Source organism: Trachinotus anak, unplaced genomic scaffold (assembly GCF_046630095.1).
Source record: "Trachinotus anak isolate AG129_WGS33_773 ecotype Australia unplaced genomic scaffold, CSIRO_AGI_Tana_v1 ptg000029l, whole genome shotgun sequence".
In the NCBI taxonomy this organism is placed as follows: domain Eukaryota; kingdom Metazoa; phylum Chordata; class Actinopteri; order Carangiformes; family Carangidae; genus Trachinotus; species Trachinotus anak.
The window spans coordinates 644,319-658,015 of record NW_027273880.1 but is presented as its reverse complement, the minus strand read 5'-3'; the positions used below and the strand labels follow the sequence as shown (position 1 = coordinate 658,015).

At 41.5% G+C, this 13,697-nt stretch overlaps 2 protein-coding genes across 5 annotated transcripts in view; one reads left to right on the top strand and one right to left on the bottom strand.

The window, feature by feature from the left end:
- LOC139611995 (protein NLRC3-like) overlaps positions 1-13,697 on the top strand; it is a 418,379-nt gene that overhangs the window by 199,067 nt on the left and 205,615 nt on the right. The gene's annotated exons all lie outside the window — the stretch shown is intronic.
- The window catches only part of LOC139611997 (NACHT, LRR and PYD domains-containing protein 12-like), a 201,306-nt gene that overhangs the window by 167,007 nt on the left and 20,602 nt on the right, over positions 1-13,697 (bottom strand). The window lies entirely within an intron of this gene.

Here is a 13,697-nt window from a genome sequence, read left to right as displayed (position 1 = left end):
CAATAAAAAAACTACAGCTCCTGCAGTGATGTCACAGGAAGTGACATCACTGCAGGAGCTCAACACACTAAACACTGTTACAGAGACAGTTTGGAGGTTCACAGGTTTGTAGCAGGTCTCTTACTGTAAGTCTGAGGGTCCAGGTTCAGGACTGAAGTCTGGAGGTTGATCTTTGGACCGGTGACTCTTCACAGACAGACAGCTGGGTCCTGGAGACTCTGCTCTGTCCTCCTCTTCCTCCACACAATCACTCATCTTCAGGACTTCAGTCAGTCTGAGAGGGAAACCAGTAACACTGACTGTGAGCTCACACACACAAGAGTCAGGACAAACAAGCTTCTCAAGAGACACACACACACACACACACATAGGTTTTCCTCTCAGTGTCTCTGTGTGGACAGAAGTTCACTGTGACTCTTCGTCCCTCCACAGTCCACAGGGACAAACTGACTCAGAGACTTTGACAGTAAAATAATAATAATGTTGTGTTAACACTCACCTGCCTCAGCCTTCAGTTTCCCTCCTTCTGCTCCGTCCACTTCAAATGGAGTCTGAGCTCACTGAACACTTTCACTTTCAGCTGCTCCTCCCCTCTGCAGCTACAGGAAGTCACATGACTCTGTGTGTGTGTGTGTGTGTGTGTGTGTGTGTGTGTGTGTGTGTGTGTGTGTCTGCGTGTGTCTGTGTCTGTGTTTGACATGTTCCAACATCATTTATTAAAAACAGACCTTTGGAAATGACGACATAGACATCTCTTCTTCTCTGTTTCCTCCTCCGTCCACTATCCTCCAGAGTCTTCAGCCTGTAAAATAGACACTTTCAGAAACACTGCTGGATCTGTTTTATTCTGAAAATTCCAGGGTTGTGTTGTAGTCTGGATGGACAGAAACAGAGACCTTTGGAAACAATGACGTAGGCACCCACGGTGGCTCCTGATTGGCTCTTATCAGCCTGGACTACTTGGGCTGCACGATTCAGAAAATCTCAGGATTGGATTCAAAACTGATTCTGGATTCAATTCACACATAGATCTGATTCCAGATTGCTGTTTTCAGTCACTGTTCACATTTGTCTGTGGAGGACAATTTAATAGGAAAGAAAAATAAAATCTCACTGAATCAAATGTAGTTTACTACGACTCAGTGTCAACCTTGAGTCAGATTTATTTTCTTCAGTCCACTCAGAGGAAAGGCAGCCCTGAGATAAATGGGAACATGTCTTCATACAAAAATAAAAACTGTTGCAAATAGAAACTGCAAAGTGCAAAACTTCAAATCCCTTCAATTCCAACTTCACATCAAAATACATGAAGTGAAGTGAAACAAGAGCTGCCAGAGTTCACTGTAAAGTGCTTTCATCAGGTCAGCTGCTGGAACTAGTGGGTTCACTTTTGAAATGAAAACTGATCTGGGGACATTGTACTTCCTATAATCACAAGTGTTTCTGCACCAGACCATTTGTGAGTCTGAGTTTAGGCGTGGTCACATGTTTTAGAAACAGAAACAGAAGTCACAAGATTTTCATCTCACCGTCACCACCGCCTCGTTACCACCGGCCCCTGCTCCAGCTGCAGTGTCCAGCTGCTCGGTCAAAGCTTCCAGCCACCAACTGAAGCTGGTTCCTACCTCCACTGAGCCCAGTGTCCCAGCTCATCCCAGCCTGCGTTCAAGCCTTCTTGTCTCACTGGTTGGCTCCTCTATGGTCTGGAATGTATCCATCCCCAGACCTGAATCCTTTTGCTGCACCTGGGATTGATGGAGGAGTCAACACAGGAAAACATCCAGTCCTGTCTGCATGGGTTGGAAAGAAAAGAGGGATTCAGCTTTGGCCTCCAGAGACAAGAAGTTTCCAAACTGCTGGACAATCATCACCTGTCATAAAAAAAGATAACAACAAGATGATGAAACAGCAGATTATGTTGAAAATCAAGCATTTTTCTGAGCTAGAAAACAAAACATTTAAAATGAAGCATTTTCTGAACTTTCAGGAGTTTGTGTGAATCCTGAACTTAATTCCTGCAGACTGGTGAATCCCTCTCTCCCTTCAGAACAACTGCTGCTGACTGTTCACACTGAACACTGAGCATTGTTCATGAACTATGTCACGACTACTGTCCATCAAATAAAGCTGCTCAGAGACTGAGTGGGCTCTTTACTGCGACGTGTTTGTACAAATCCATCACTTTGTCCAGTTGACTTCTGACTGTTTATTAGAAAGCTTCAATCAAAGTACAACGTTAAACAGGAAATATCAGAGCCTGCTCACCCTCTTTGTCACAAAAAACCTGCCACTCAAATGGACGGGCAAAAAAACCACACCCCCACAGCCTGCCACTGGAAATGATAGTCAAATCAACATGCAGCCTAAACAAAATGAACACACAGGCTCCTTCGACCTGAGTGGGTGAGTGGGTGAGTGACCTTAACCATTATGTTCAGATATAATGACAATACAACAATAAAAACACAACAGTGTAGAATCTCAGTGTTTACCTGAACTTACCTTTGGTGAAATGTGTGAACTCTGATGGTTGCCAGTGTTTGCCCTCCCCAGGGACGGAGGAACATTTGATTGCCAGAACTTGTTTGGCCTCTTACACCATGCCACAAAGTGAACCAAGAAGACAGTAAATACTTTACACCAGAACTGAAGTTAGGTTAAAACATGCAGTTCTGAAAGTTAAGCTCTATCAACTTAAAGGCAGGATGTTATTATTTTATTTATTTTTCTATTTATGCCTTATTTTGCCTTGTGTGCATTTAGGAAATGACTATTTGACAATTTGAAATGACTTACCTTAGAACTTCAATTAGAAGCCGAGTCCATTTTACTGTCCTGGTGTGGCTGCACAGTTTGTCAAATAAACGCAGGTCTCAATTAGACGCCCGGTTCTCTGGATGTATCGTCCCTGTCAGTTATCTCATTTGTTCATGCAAATAAAGGTTTAAATAACTATGGCAATCTTCAGATTTCGTCCTTTCTAAAGTAGGCTACCTGTATTTTGATATGGTCTCTCTCTCTCTCTCTCTCTCTCTCTCTCTCTCTCTCTCTGCATGTGGTTGTCCTAGATACGCTGTCTCTCAGAGCTAGATCACATGAATTTGTTGTAATATTTTGTTGGATAGCCTGGTAGTATTAATAGTATTTTTATTAACACTGATTTAATAAATCAGTTTGACAGTATTTCCCATAATTCCTGTGCATGAGTTTTGTGCAGATGGAATTAATGGCCTGTCCCATGTAGACACCTGTCCCAAATATAGGTCAGTGGAATTCAGTGACTGAAGCAGATAAAAGCCCGAGCTATCAATTTAAGTTTTATGGTTCTTATTTTTTATGTATTTGTTTTTGAATTTCAAAACCAAGAATGTAACATGGTACTTGCACGACATGACTTTAGTTTTTACAGATAATATTGTATGAAAAATAAGCAATAAAAATGAAGTGATTTTTCTTGAAAGTAAACCACTTACTTTCTCATTTTATGAGACCTGTTTTCTCTTTTTTATATTTTCTATTGCTCTTTAATCAGACAAGAATAGTTCTTATCAAGATACTCGATCAATCGATAGAATAATTGGTAGAATACTCAATTATTAAATGAATCAGCAGCTGCAGTCTGATGTCAAGTTACTGTTCCTGTATGTGAACTATGACGATGACTTCTGTTGTAGCAACGCTCCACACACAATGTTCACCGAGGACAACATTAGCTTGTTCAGGCTACCGTTAGCTTGTATAGGCTAATGTTAGCTTGTTTAGGCTAACATTAGCTTGTTCAGGCTTTAGGCTTCTGTTAGCTTGTTTAGGCTAATATTAGCTTGTTTAGACTAATATTAGCTTATTTAGGCTACCGTTAGCTTGTTCAGGCTAACATTAGCTTGTTTAGGCTACCATTAGCTTGTTCAGGCTAACATTAGCTTGTTCAGGCTAACATTAGCTTGTTCAGGCTACCATTAGCTTGTTCAGGCTAACATTAGCTTGTTCAGGCTACCGTTAGCTTGTTCAGGCTAACATTAGCTTGTTCAGGCTAACGTGGCGACAGCTCATCATGTGAGCTGGGAGCTTATAACATTAGCAGCTACAGTCTCCACTGTTCAGTCTGTCAGAATATAACAGTGACTTTGAAATGAATATTTTCCCTCCATGACTCTGTCCCCTCGTCGCTCAGTTGAACTCCTGCTGGACACTGACTGTATGGAGGTGTGTGTACATGCTGCTGACCTGTGTGGAGACATTTGTTTCTTTTCCCCTCATCAGGTAAATATTCTTCTCAGTGTCCATTAAACACTGGAAACACTTGCACTTTAACTTAACACGCTCAAAAGAATTCAGCATTATAACATCACTCACACACTAACAGTGGAGGGCGTCTCCTGCCGGCAGCTGTGGTAACTCCAGTCTGCTTCTCCAGCAGGATCATGGTTTGATCTCTGGATCTGGATGATGATCTGCTGCCATGTGACCCAGTTATGTTCGGCAGTCACTAGTTCAGTTGTATTGTGCACCACCCACTTAGGTGAGGCTGGGTAAGGTTACTATATGTCTGCTTAGGGGTTAGGGTGGGCTATACCATATACACTATCTGACTATCAAGTGGTTGTTCAGTTATTTCTAGGTGGCTGCAACTGTCTTTGTAAAATGTTACTTAGTTTAGTCAGATTTGAAATGTGAAACCATCTCCCTCAGTTCTCTGGTCCCGTTTTCTAAGTGCTTTCTGTCTCATTCATTGTGTGACTCTTACATTGTTGGTCCCCTGGTGAACACTGGTGACTGTGTGGGAGGGTTTGCGTTGTGGCCTACCTCAGTGACTCTGTCTGCTCTGGACTTATCTTTTTCCTTCCTCTGTCTCTGAAGTCTTTGCCTCTCCTCTTCATGCTCCTTCTGCTGCTCTGTTGGTTGCTGTGACATCAGCAGCTGCCTCCTTGTCTCCATCTCTGTCTGCTGGAATTAACAATGTCACTCATCAGCTTTATTTTCTTCACTGAGCAAAAATCTTTCTTACCAGCATTTCATCATTACACTGTGGATCAGAAACAGAAATGTAACTGTAACTGACATGTTTCATATCTAAACTCATAACCCAGCAGTGTAGCAACAAGTGCAGTTAATACAACATGACAATTCATCACAAGGAGCTCAAAAGAAGCTTTTTCTGTCACATGAAAACTTTTTTTGTGATCAACAAACTGCACACAGGAATTAAAAAACAATGCAGTCACATGTAATAAAATACTTATTAAATAATCTTTATTTTTCATGTTATCGGTTAAAGAAACTGCAGAAAGTCACAAATGCATCAATTTCAAACCTTTCATGTAAAATTTCTTCCAGAGCAAGTAAATCTACACAGTTTTCCACACATGCAACTTCGACAACAAGTAAAACAAAGTTTCCTGCTTCAAACTGTGTTGTACAAGAGGAAAAAGTACGTTGGCATCTCCTGATTACAAACAGAGATGCACATCTTAATATAATGTCTGTTGGATTGTAACTGATGAAAAAAGTGAGTCACTGAACAGGAAAACACAGGAAAAGTAAATTCTCCTTTTCCACAACATGAAACAGTTTGACCAAAGAGAAATAAGAGAGTGAAGCGAGGAGGTCTTACCTGTCCACAGGCCAAATGTACATAGGACTGTAGAACTCTACTGTCCTGCAGATGATATGCAAATGAGCCTCTATGATGTCAGAGGACGTCACAACATGAGCATTCTATTCCAGCTGTCAGTTCTATTGTCAATGAATTCCAATCATATTATACAGTGAAATCATGTAGAGCACATTTCTTAACAAAAGTACAGGTGAAATAAAGTTCAATAAAATATATAACACAATTTATAACTTATTTATTTACTGTATTTATAAGAGACAATGTACAATATTAAAATCTGATCCCAATATAACTATATATCTATCCCAATAAAGCTTCCACACAGTGATGAAACAGCACTGAGCAAACTAAACAAGACAAATTACATCCAGTATCTCACACACACACACACACACACGGGCTTTTGTGTACTACAGGGACACTACTCCACAAACCAGTCTGTTGGTGTATTAGAGGGACACCCCTTTCCACTCTCACCACAGACATGTGGTACATATCAAAAAATCTGTTTTTAGCCCCACAACACAGATTTCACTTCAGAGTTTGTTTACACAAGACACAACTAAAAGTATAACAACCTGACAATATACATAATTATGAGGAGGTGGCAGTGGCGCTCTCATTGTCAGAGTGTGCGCAGGGAGTATTAGCTCTATTGTGTCGGGGTTTTTTGCGCGGGCTTGCGCACACACAGCACAGAGCAGGAGATATGAAGTGCAGTGAACAAACCCTCAAGAGACACCATGGAGAAATATTTAACAGGGATGAAAAGAAAGGCAGAGAGAGACGGAGATAATGCGACAAACGAAAGTCACCACAAAGCTAAGACGAGGAAATATGACGAAGCGTATGTAGCGCTTGGCTTCACCGTGACTACGGTGGGAGACCAGGACAGACCGGTGTGTTCACTGTGTCTTAAAATGTTGGCAGCGGACAGCATGAAGCCAAATAAATGAAGGTGTCACTTAAAGACATTCCACCCTAATCACGCTGATAAACCGCTTGAGTTTTTTCAGCGAAAACGTGCCGAATATCGCCAACAATCATCCTGCTTTGTGAAAGCTACTTCAGTAAACCAGCGAGCGCTGTTAGCATCACATAAGGTGGCGCACCAAACTGCTCAGTGCAAAAAACCCCACACCATAGCAGAGGAGCTGATACTGCCTGCAGCATGAGACGTGCTCTCTGTCCTGCTGGATGACGCAAGTGCTGCAAAGATAAAAACTATCCCTCTGTCCAATGACACTGTCGCCAGACGTATAAATGACACTGCTGACGATCCTCAAGAACAGCTGGTAGATAAACTCAAAGACAAACGTTTGGCCTCACAGTTCGATGAAGCAGCTGACAGCAACAAAGACTGTTTGTTCATTGCTTATGTACGTTTTGACATGACAGACTCCCTGTGTGAGGATCTACCTTTTTGTAAATCTGTCAGAGACAGAGCCACAGCTGAAGAGCTATTCAAAATGCTGGACTGCTTCCTGAATGAGAGTGGGCTGAAGTGGGAGAACTGCATTGGTGTTTGCAGTGATGGTGCACAGGCCGTGGCAGGGAGGAGAAAAGGACTTCAGGCACTCATCAAAAAGGCCTCACCTCATGCTGAGTGGACACACTGTGTTATACACAGAGAAGCACTGGCCTCAAGGCACCTTTCCCCTGAATTAAGTGAGGTTATGCCTGACATTATAGGTGTAGTCAGTTCTATAAAGACCAGACCACTAAAAACAGGAGTCTTCTCTGCTATCTGTGAGGAGATGGGAGCTGAACACCAAGCTGTGCTGTTTCACAGTGAAGCAAGGTGGCTGTCACGAGGAAAAGTCTCGTCCCGGGTTTTTGAGCTCAGAGAGCAGACAAGAATGTTTATGGAGCGTGAGCACCAGTGGAGGCTAAATGAACGAAATCTACAGCTTGAAGGGAAAGATAAACACCTCCCTCAGGTCACAGACGAGATCAGCTCTTTCACTCGAAAGCTTGCAATGTGGGGCAGGGACTTGATGAAGGAAATACTGATTCATTCGAGAACCTGCATGAATTTGTTGACACCACTGACTATGATGCCCCCTCAGTGATTCCATATATCAAGCAGCATATTTCATCATTGATGGGATTCTTTAAAAAGTACTTCCCTGAAAACAGTTCCCAGTATGACTGGGTGACAGATCCTTTCAATGCACCAGCTCCAACTGGTTTCAGCTCTGCAGAGGAGGACCAGTTCACTGACATGACGTCTGACTCCACATGGAGACTGAGGTTCACATCACAGACACTGAGTGAATTCTGGCTGAGTGCAGAGAGGCAGTATCCGCTCTGAGGGCAGAAGGCTTTGGGCATTCTTCTTCCTTTTGCAACATCATATCTCTGTGAGACTGGCGTCTCTGCTGTTGCTGCACTGAAGACCAAGTACAGGTCCCAGCTAAACACTGAGCAGGAGCTGAGAGTTGCAGTATCATGCTTCAAACCCCGCTTCGAAAAGCTGTGCACTGCAAAACGTGCTCATTGTAGCCATTAATCCTGACTTCCTCATTTTGATAACAAAAATCAGCACAAATTGTTTTATTCATTTTTGTTTTGTAGGTTAACATATTTGATATATTGTGCTCCTGAGTGCATGTTGCTGATCAGTTTCAATTTATTATTATTTATTGATTTTATTTAATTTTATTTTTCAGTATCAAATGGCAGTCGGTCAAAAAATGTTTATAGTTTAAATAAGGATTTAATTTTTGTTGAATTTCAGGCAAATTGATGCACTTTAAATCTTTTCTGTTACAGACTAAAAAACAAAGTTAATAAAGTTATTCTTGATTATAAGTTGATCTATATTTCTTTCTTTTTTTGTTTTCTTTAATGTTAATAAGGATACAATGTTATGCAGAGGTGTACTTATAACAATTTTATAGACAAATGATACTATTTATAGTATGGGGGGGGTTCTTCTTCCTAGGGGGGCATAACAGAAAATAATTGAGAAGTGCTTTAGTGTATTAAAAGCTCAAACATGAATAAATAGAACATGGATAAACACAAACACAAAAGTGAACGCATTGTGTATTAAAAGGACACACCTATTATATGAGGACAATTGTACATCAGCACTGTGCACTGTGCAATTTAAAAGATACTGTCTTTATAGTATTTTTGTATAGTGATGCAAATGTGAAACCACACTTTCATACCACGCATCAAAGGACTCACTATCTGTGTATCTACATGATCTATTAATAGATATCAGGACATACCACAGCATTCAGAGTCAGTGAACAAGGAGAAAGGTTTTAATTACTATCACTGTTTGACAACATAGTGAAAGTCACTTCTCCTGATAACATTAAATAACACACTGTGTGTATATCACATCAGTTGCAACACCAGACAACAGGTTGAGAACAGGTTGCAATCAGAAATTGCCCATACGAACATATATAAACATATAAAAAGAACATAACATTTCGAAAAGACCTTCACATAAACATCAAAAATATAAACTAAATTCAGTATTCAGTGACTGTCTTTTGTTTTTTTGACCATTAAGCCCCGATTCCTGACAAAGTCTCTTATGTTGTGAATAGAGCGACGAGCCAGAGAAGGATGCTCAGCAGTCTTGCACTGTCAGAACTATCTTTATACTACAGTGAAGCACAATGTAATGAATTAGCATCAGACAGAGCTTTACTCATTGAATCCTTGAACTGAACGGAGAACAGGGCTCCTCTGGGTGCAGGACAATGCCCGGCCCTATGTGGTCAGAGTGTCTCGGCCGCTCTACTGTCTAAGGCATTGATGCCATTGACTGGCCTGCATGTTCCCCAGACCTGAATCCAACTGAGACCCTCTGGGATGTTATGTATCAGTGCATCTGACACCATGAAGTGGTGCCACAGACTGTCCAGGAACACACATCATGTGTTGCTGTGATGAAATTCACAAAGTTGGATCGGCCTGTGATTTCAATTTTTCACTTTGATTTTCAGGGTGATTTTGAATCCAGGCATCAATGGATAGATGATTTTTGTATCCAGTGACTGTTGTTAAATCATTTTGTACTAAATGAATATACACAGTATATGTGATATTTCAGTTTTTCCTTTTTAATACATCTCCAAAAAAAAAAAAAAATCTTCAGAAATTCTGTTTTCACTTTGTCATGATTGAATTTAGATTGATGAGGGAAAAAATGAATGTAAATGACCAGTGGTGATTCTACAGTGTGGTGGGGCTCTTCACAAAAAAAACCAGGTGGCTCCTCCAATCAGCAGTCATCATTTATCACCATTATGTAATAAATACATAATCAATAATCAATACATAAAGCCCCTTTAAGGAAGTTTCCTACTGAGTGATGTTGGCAATTTAGCAGTTTTCTCACTAGATTTGGCAACTTTTAAATGAATAGCAAATGAATTCCAGTGCTCTGTTCATAATACTAATACTTCAGTTACACAGTCTGTTCAACAGTCTGCTTAAAACAGTGTTTTTAATATTAGTGTTAGATTTAGATGCACATTGAGGGGCTGCTTGAAAAAAATAGCTAATTACATAGGTAATTACAGTCAGTATAATTGAATTATCTTTAGATTAAAACTATTAATAATCTTGTATGTGTGTACAGGCTTTACTGAAAACAGCTGGAAACACTGCTCCTAAGATGTCATTGGAAATCATCCAGGAAGTTGTTGTTGTGACTTCAGGTGTTTGGGTCCTGGAAATTTTATAATATATATATATATATATATATATATATATATATACACAGTTTCATTCTAAATGTTTCTTTACTCAGTCAATATTATGTCATCAATTTATTCTGAACAGTTTATGAGCAAGTTAGGCAAGTTAGAAGTCCTTCTCAGTCTATGAATCTCTGGAAGTGTCACTCAGCATCAGCAGATGTGTGTTTGAGCCCAGGAATCATGGGAAACACCTCTTTCTGAACAGAGAGCACTCGCACTGCACATCTAACCTGTGTGCTGTTGCCACAGAAACCTGACAGCACGGCTGTAGTGGTGACAGCGACTGTGCGCTTGGTGTTGGTGACGCTGACAGTGTTGTATTGTGAGAAGCAGACGTGTGGTGGTGGGACATGCAGTGTTCCTGTTGAAGCAGGTGGAGCTGTGGCTGAGCAGGACACCACAGTAGAGTCTGACTCTGTAACATGTTGAGAGGCTTCATGCAGCTCTGCAGAGAAACAGATATTGAACAAATATCAAATGGATGAAGTTGTTAGTTTGTACAAAAGTCTGCACAAACTGCTCATTGAAACAGGTTCCACTTGTAATGCAGTCAGATCTCACCATAGATCTGGAGGCAGGTTGTAACACTGAGATCACTGTCAGGGCTGGTTTGAAACAAACAGCGACAGCAGCCTTCATCCTGCTCCGTCACATTCCTGATAACTATGGAGCAGTTCTGCACTCCATCATCTTTAAACTCCACTTTATCTCTAAAATCAGGACTGACACTGAGACCAAGCTTTTTGTTGTTGGTGGCAATATTCTTCTCCCCGCTGGATAAAACTCTCTCCAGTGTGACTTGACTAACATCTCCAGATTTCATGAGTGGGCAGTTGAAACAAGCCTTTTCTCCCGCTGCTGCCTCCACAGTCTGCTGTGTTTGTATCACAGCTGTTGGACCTGCATGGAGGGAGTGAAAATACAGTTCAGTTTAAGATCTGAGCTTCCAGCTGTGTGTGAGCAAGAGCATCACTGCACAACAGTGATTTGTAGAAACTACAACTTGATGAAATCTGTCATCACATGGCATCCAGGCCACGTTTTCTGACACTGAGCGCTCAAAATGCTATTAAACTCTATGAAATCTGGAGGGGACTTGTATTCTGACCTTTATGGTGACTGCATTAAAAACACATGCAGCATTAACTATTTCATTCTGTTGTTTTTCTCACTGTCCAAAGACAAGCGTTGCAGTATTCAAGTCTTACTTGAAGAGAGCCTATGAAATCCTAATTGTGCTCCATCACACCACAAACAATTCAGTTTATGAAGTTGTGTTGGACATGGTGAGTTAGGGCGACCATTCACATGTGACTCTGGTATCAGAGAAATATATACAAAGTTGAACTGAACTGTAAGACAGGAAGTCCTGTGGCCCTTAGAAATGAAACATGTGAGGGAAATGACTTCATTGTTTGTGTTGCTGGAAAAATCATAAAAGAAATAAATAATTCCTGATCATGACTGAATGTAGTGTAGTTTGTCCCACATTTGCACCTAGAAGTAACAGCTCATATATCTAAATATATGTACTACAAATGCTTCACCTTCAGTCTTTATTATGTCAGTTATCCTGAACTCAAATGTATCAGTCGTTGTGAGAGATCATTTATTTTGTTGTTCCAGCAACTTCAAATCTAATAATTTATTTGCAAGGGGAAAATGATTTCTATGTGTCTTTCTTATTAATACAGTGTATTTCATTTTATCTCCATATGCAGACTTTGTGTGGACACCGTGTGTTGGTGTGCTCATGTAACATCTGACAGCCGCTCACACTGAAGCACTTGTCTTTGGAAAGTGAGACAAATGATGTCATAAAGTCACCACAACGGCTCACCGCTCACCCTGGGCCGTTTCCGTGCATTTACCCTCAAGCTCTGATCACAAGTGCACTTTAACTTTGGGGGAAAAGTCCTTCTGATGTGCTGCTTCTCTGTATAAACACTGATCTTCTGCTCATAAACTGATCAAAACGTGGGGACGACTTGTATCTGCAGCAGTGCAGCGCAACAGCACTTTGATTATTCAGTGTAATAGTGCACCGTGTCCTCCATGTTCAGTGTGGTCCCAAACTCTGATGCCTGATGGGACCGTGGCGGCTGCGCAACATCTTTAGAGAGACCAGTTAGAGATGTCAGACTTTTTGTTTTCTCAGACACAACAAGCAGAAACACCACTTTGACCGTGGGACAAGGAAACGACCTGAGGTGTGGGAAGGTGAAAGAGGAAGAATTAGACAGCAGAACCATTGGCAACCGGCTGTCACTCTGAAGAAACATGAACAGCCAAGGTCCTACACTGTACAGACTGAACATGAGCCGATCTACAGAAGAACCAGGAGACACACACTGAAAACAAAGGAGGCCTTGATTTCCCCACAACAAACTGAGGCTGTTGAAAATGTGCCTGACTCACCACAGCTGATGGAGAACGGACAGCAGCCTGCAGAGACAGGACCAGGACAAAGAGACCACCAAGAAAGACTCTGACCTGCAGGGCCCCCACTACCTGCTGCCACACCTGAGTCCTCAGTGAGAAATGAGACTGAGCACTGAGAACTGTGGAAACACTTCAAGCTGTGGGAGGCCTGTTAGAGTTCCCATAAGACACCAAGACTGAGGGCAGAGGCTGTTAAAGAAAGTGAAGCCACTAAGTTGTTGAGTGGTGAAGTTTATATAATGTAGAGCAGAAACTGAGTTGTGTGAACTTTCTATTGTTACTAAAAACAGGGAGATGTCATGTATTGTGTTGTAGTACTGGAGCTGCCAATAGGAGGAGCTGTAACATTACAGACGTTGTTCTGGTTCTACTGCAGACGCACCAGTAAAACGGGTTCTGTCTGCTTCAGGCGTCTCCTCCTTTGGTCTGATAGAGCACAAGGTCATTTTACAAAAACCACGAACACAAAAGTGTAATTCATTCAGATTCAGCAGCATCATAAACCAGCAAGAGGAGAAACGGTGGTGACGGGGACGTCTGGTCCCTGTCGTCTTCACTCAGACAAAAGGTCGACTTCACAGAAATCAGTCCAACAGGACGACAGCACATGATCGACAGGCTAAAGGTCAAAAGGTCAAGACAGAAAGTAGTCGCACACTGGCTCACTGAGAAATATACACAAAGGAACAAAAGGCTGGACCACTGTCACAAAGGGGACAAGAGGAACTGGATCAGAGGGAAGGGAACACTGACACTAAGGCCGCGTTCAGACTGCAGGCGAATCTGATTCAAATCAGATTCCTTCTCAAATCCGATTTTTTAGGGCTGACTGTCCACACTGTTTTTCGCAAGTGTCCAAATCGGATATGGCTCTGTTCAGACTGTGCCACATTGACTGATCTGACAGG